The sequence below is a fragment of the Triturus cristatus genome, chromosome 1_2 (genome assembly GCF_964204655.1).
Source record: "Triturus cristatus chromosome 1_2, aTriCri1.1, whole genome shotgun sequence".
Classification (NCBI taxonomy): domain Eukaryota; kingdom Metazoa; phylum Chordata; class Amphibia; order Caudata; family Salamandridae; genus Triturus; species Triturus cristatus.
Genome location: NC_140580.1, coordinates 1,060,989,285 through 1,060,995,284, shown reverse-complemented (window position 1 = coordinate 1,060,995,284; position 6,000 = coordinate 1,060,989,285). Strand labels below are relative to the sequence as shown.

Here is a 6,000-nt window from a genome sequence, read left to right as displayed (position 1 = left end):
GTCATGAGTGATGTAATATGTGACGTCATGAGCAGTGGATTGCAGGCGCGTGAGTTATAGTTATCTGAACTAACTATAATGGGAGAATTTCATTGGTTTATTACGAGTGAAATGTCCACCTAACTATAACATGTGTGAAACCTATGGTTTTTTAAGTGAATATAGATATAGATATATATCACACCATTAGCCACTTAGATTTGTACATCAACCAGAGTTGTCATGGCGTTTATCACATACATGTTATGCTCTTTGTGAAACAAGTTATTATCCCATTATTCATGTAGTTGTTGAATGTGGATGTTGCAAAGTATAATGTATATTTTCCTGCTAAATTATGAAGGAAAGTCTTAATTTTTATTAAAGATAGGCAGGCGAGCATTATGCTTTCCAATCGTACTTTAATTCAATAGCAGCAGTCAAGATAAAAGAACAAACTACAAATACCATGAAGTTAAGCGAAAGTTAGCCAATGGGATGAAACAAAGTAGTATAAGCAGTAACCAATAGTATAACAGATCCATGTATAATACCTAACTTGACTGGGAACAGTCCTCTTGGAGAGCTGATGGATCCTTAGGTAGAAGAATGTGGTTGAGCTCGAGTCGCTGTTAGAGTGGGAAATAGAGAACAAGTTAAGAGCATGTTGAGGTGGGAAAATACTCGCCTCTGTGTCTTTAATACAATTATGTCTTACCTTCATCATTTACTAGGAAAATCTACATTTTATGGCCATACTGGAGGCTCCTATCATGCTTCTTTAAAGCATATTAATGACTACAGAAGATTTAGTATGAACTGGTTTACAACAGAAAGTGTGAAAAACAAAGTCATTAGATCAATCATCTGTTCTCAGAATATTCTCCAGACAGGTGCCAGCCCAAAAATGTTGGGAAGCCGAGTGGGCACCAAAAGAGGAAGTATCAATAACCACAAATGACATTACCCACTTAACCCAGCAAGCAAGGGTAGGGGAAGAAACAAGTTTGTGATGTTTTCTGAAGGATATGAGAAGTTGAGTGGCAGCGGAAATTCTGGGCTCAACTGTGTGATGTTCATAAACTTTCAAACATTGTGCAACACAGAATTTGGGAAGATCAGGAAAATATAGATAAAATACACAAGTTAAGTTAGTTTTTGTACATTTGCAGATTGCAAAGAGAGCATCTGTAGGTGTAAATTGTTGAGAGCTAATGTCCAATGCTCTAACATCTGACAATCGTTTAATGAAAAAAAAGCACAATAACTTGGTAAGTTTAGCTAATAACATTTTGAGAGACAGACCATCATTGACAGGCTTACAAAATGTCATTCCCTTTAAAAGGTGACAAGCAAGCGGATGTTTTCCTACTGGCTTCCCATTGATGTAAGGATGGTTGATCGAAATGGCAGATCTGTAAATATTTATGGTATGGTAAGTTTTTCCCATTGCTAGCTTCAGCTGTGAGAAAATGAACAATATATACTATATCTGATGAAAGGGGATGGCCTTTTTTTTACCATACACCAGCTTGCCCATAAAGAAAAGGCTGATCTATAAGGCTTGCTTGTTCCTAGGGCCCAGGATTTGTCAATGTATTCTGAAGCCTCTGGCAAAATGAAAAGTTTGGAGGACCTGCTATTTTCCATGTTGACAGTAAAAGGGAATTGCCTAGAACCAGATTGTGCGAACTGCCTAAATGGTTAAGGAGGAGGTTGGGGGAGGGTGGAAAAAACAGGAAAGTATATGGTTAGTTCCAGGAGAGAAGGAAACCAAACTTGAGAATGCCAAAAGGGGGCCACTGGAACAAGGATTACTTGTTGGCGTCTGACTTGACTCAATACTCAGTTTATCATGATGAAAGGAGGAAAGGCATAGCTCACCATATGGGACCAGTCCTGTAAAAAAGCCTCAGAGGCCAATACTAAGGCATCTGGGTGCCAACTGAAGAATAGAGGGAGTTGGTGGTTAAGTCTGGAGGCAAAAAGGTCGATGTGGAATGGACCCCATTTGCAAAATAATGACTTGAAAACCAAGGGATGAAGTTTTCATCTACTTGAGTCTCGCAGGTAATGAGAGGGCCAGTCTGCCACCGAATTTTGGTCTCCTGGTAAGTATTCTGCCCATGCAATCTGGACTCCTTTTAAGACCTTGTACCCGAAGTTGAGATTCGTTCACAATGGGCGCCCCAACTCATCAGACTTGTTTGTATCTGATCCTAATACAAGATCTGGGGCCAATGCAAAGACTGTCCTGCCGTTCCAGGCATCTAAATGGTCTATCCTCCATTGAAGCTCTAGCTGAGATTCCAGGTCTACGTTTATGGAGTCTGAATACACTGAGACTCTGTGTAAGTGGCAAACTTTACTCTATGGAGGACCCAACAATGTAGATGGCCTGGAAAGATGGCCTGAATGGAAGATGAAAGAAGCCTCACTATTCTTGCCAGAATTCTGAGAGAGATGGCAGACTTGTGAAGAGTTTGAATTAATTCTGCTTTGATGGCCTTTATTTTTGCAGAAGGAAGATGAAGAGTGGTGAAAGAAGAATGTATTAGAGAACCCCAAAATTCTATGGACTCGCAAAAAAGTGTTTAGAGACTCGCTATTTGGAAGGGGCGTTCCCTTCCAAATAGCGACTCTCTAACCCATGTACTAATGTTTTGTTACCGCAATTGCAGTCGCAAAACACTCGCAACTACCACCTACTTCAAGTAGGTGGCAATGCAGTCACCCCTTCCCTTTTGCAAATGTATGCAAAAATATTTTTTAAGGGCAGGCAGTGGTCCCATGGACCACTGCCTGCCCTTAAAAGGCATCGTGGTCTGCTGAGCCTAGCAGGCCACCATCCCTGGGAGGGCAAGCCTTTTCCAATAGGGTCGCAAAATGCGAGTGCCTCATTAATATTAATGAGACTCGCATTTTGCGACCCCATTGGGAATCGCAATCAGTGTCCCTGACACTGTTGTACATAGTAAATTGCGAATCACAATCGAGCACAAATTAAATCTGAAAGAAGGGAAAACGTAATTTGGATCTGTGATTGCAGGGAATTAATGTATTTACTTATTATGAAAATGTTGTCTAGGTATATTAAAAATCTGATGCCATGAGCTCTGAGGAAGGCAATAGTCAGCTTAATTAGTTTGGTAAAACACCACGGGGGCTGAAGAGAGACCAAAGGGGAGAGAGCAAAAAATGATAGGTTTGTCCCTGCCATTGGAATTCAAGAAATTTCCTGTGATCTGGGAGAATCGGCACAGAAAGATAATCATCCTGAAGATCCAGCGGGCCATCCCATAGTGCTGTAGTAAAGAATCTCTGAGATAGACAATGGTCTTCATCATGAAGTGATGGTAAACTACAATTAGTTGAAGTATTTGAGGTTGGTGACTGGTCTGATTTTTTTTGTTTTTCTTTTGAACTAAAAAAAGGGAACTGAAAAATACTGACAGGTCGGAAGAAGTGACCTGAATTGCTTGTTTGAGTAGAAAAGATTCTATTTCCCAAGAAATGAGGTTGGGCATTTCTATGGAAAATTTCGGAGGAGGAGGAAACACTATTTGAGGAGGAATTGAGTAGAATTCAATAGCGTAATTTGTAACTCTGTTCAGAACCCAAGGGTTCGAAGTTATGGACTGCCATTTTGAAAGAAATACACAAGGAAGGCCAGAAGAGAGACCCATTTGTTTGTGAGTTGTATTGAGGTTTATTATCTGAGTGGTGGCATTGTAGGAGCCTCTGAATCCTTTATGTTGGCAATTGCGGTTGGTAAAATGGCTCCCCACTCTACCGGCCCTAACAAAAATAGGTTGTGAGAAAAACTTTCTGAGAAACTGCTGGGCTTTTTCAAGGGATGCAAACGTAGATTCGTATTTACTAAAGGGTCTATTAGGGTGGCGGTCGGAAAATCACGCCATGGTAGCGGGTATAGACCACCCACCAGGACCGTGGCATAACTGCCGGTCCAATTAGTATGCTCCGCAGGCAAAATCCGACCGCGGCGGTACGATCGCAGTCTTTAACATTGCGTCAGTTGCTGTTGCCAGCAGCACCGCCACGATGTCGGAAGGAGCATGTCCTGAATATCCCTGCACTGCGTGGCAGACACTGCACAGTGCCTTACACCTGGTACAGGGATATGTGTAACCCCCCAGTGCACCCACACCCCCCAACACATTGGGGGCCTGCAATGGGACCCCGGAGACATTCTCCAAATGCCTTTCCACGGCGATTCCACCGCAGCGGAAAGGCTGGCCAGCATCATAATAGTGCCGGCGGAGCCTGGCCCTGCACCAGCCCCATTTTAGCGGTCCAGCTCCGCCCACTAGGCAAGCGTGCGGACTGCTACCGGCGGAATAGTGGTGGGCGGAATTTCTCACCGCCGCGGTCATCACCGCCATGCTAATGTGACCGGCGGTTTTCCGGGTTTCGATCGCGGACAGATGGCCGCCGCCGGCCCAGCGGGTGCCTCCGCCGGCCCTGCGGCGGCCATCCGTCCACCATCCTAATAGACTCCTAAGTTCTTTAATGAAAGAATCTCCAAATGTACGGCCTCCTGCTCTGATTCCTGGATTCATGGACGCTAGGTTAAAAAGTTTTAGATCCAGTATCAGCAATAATTATTTTCTGCATTTATGAGTTATGGCTGAGTTAGCATTATCCAGCAAGCGAAAAGCTCTTTGAACCCATAGAGAGAGAACTACGGGATCAATAGGAGAATTGTCCAACCTGGCAGACTGCGACAAATCGAGGATCCGAGCTAGAACCATGTTGAGTAACTTGTCTTAACAGGTGGACCAAGCTTTGTCCACACCCTTACGAGGGTCTTTGACAAGCGTGGAGAAAAAGGTGAGCATAGACAGATCTAGGATAAGAGTAAGGAAAATTTTAGAAGGGAGAGAAGGTCTAGGACACTCCGAATTGAGCTTGGCTCTTGTTTGCCTATCCAAAGATAAACCGAGCCTAGAAGCAATGTTTTCGCTCACATGATCCACCAGGAACCATTTGTGGAGTTGGGGTGATGAATTAAACTTGGGTCAAACACAGGGTAACCCTCAGTGTCCAAAACTGTTATAGCAGCAAATGGATCTTGAGAGGAAGATGAAAGGTTGGCTATTTCGGAGGACGACCAGGGTTGGAATCAGCATTCCCAATATCACCCATGTTGTCTTTATCAGGACTGTGGGAAATTAAAATAGGAGACAACGCCAACTTGATACTTTTGGTCTTAGCTTTACATTTGGAAGCGATCAAAATAACCTTAGTATTATGATTATTATTATTCCCCTCCCAGGTAGGAGGCCTGGGAGGAACTGGGTCCCCTGCCGAGCGTGAGGGAACCTCACTGTCTGACAGCACAATAATATTTTTTAAATTAGTTTTTTAGAAGATGGCGGTGGATAACTCATTGCTTTGCACTTTCTGATTTTCCCCAGCAGAATGGGTCAAAATTGTTTTGGTCATAAGGTTAATGACCAAATTCTCAATATTTTTGGTCACTTTGTCCATAGAAGCTGCAACAACCTGTTTCACAGAAGACTATATAAAGTCACTCACATTTTCATGAATGCAACCTTGTTCGTCAACCTCATTATGTTGCAAAAGATGAGAGCTATTCACCTCCATAACCAAATAGGGTTACATTTGTATACAGCAATAAAAGGGTTAAATCACAGAACCCAAGCTCCCATAAATGGGTGGGGAAAGGGGAGTGTGCAAAGAAATGGGAAAAACCATTCAGTGTGTAATAATAGGGACGTATTTGAGAGGAAAAGAAGCCAAGAGGGAAATCCTGCCAAGAGTGAAGAAAAACCCAGTCTTAAGGCTGCCGGAAGAGAGACAGGAGGGCCTTTAATCCAGTGGTTACTTTATGTGTAGTTCTTGCTTAAGGAGTGGTCTGGCACGCATCATGTAAGTCACACCTGCAATAGTTACAAGAGCGCTGTGTGCAAGTCATTCACCCTGACTCAGTGAGTTACAGGGATGCACATTGGTTTCAAACTAATGATAGCCTAGGCT

The 6,000-nt window shown here is 43.1% G+C and overlaps 1 long non-coding RNA gene across 1 annotated transcript in view; it reads right to left on the bottom strand.

Annotated features, from left to right (window-relative positions):
• Positions 1-496: 496 nt before the first annotated feature.
• LOC146868658 (uncharacterized) overlaps positions 497-6,000 on the bottom strand; it is a 228,502-nt gene continuing 222,998 nt past the window's right edge. Inside the window, exon 3 of the long non-coding RNA XR_014966341.1 lies at positions 497-608. This is a non-coding gene — a long non-coding RNA (uncharacterized LOC146868658). The remainder of the gene's footprint in view (positions 609-6,000) is intronic.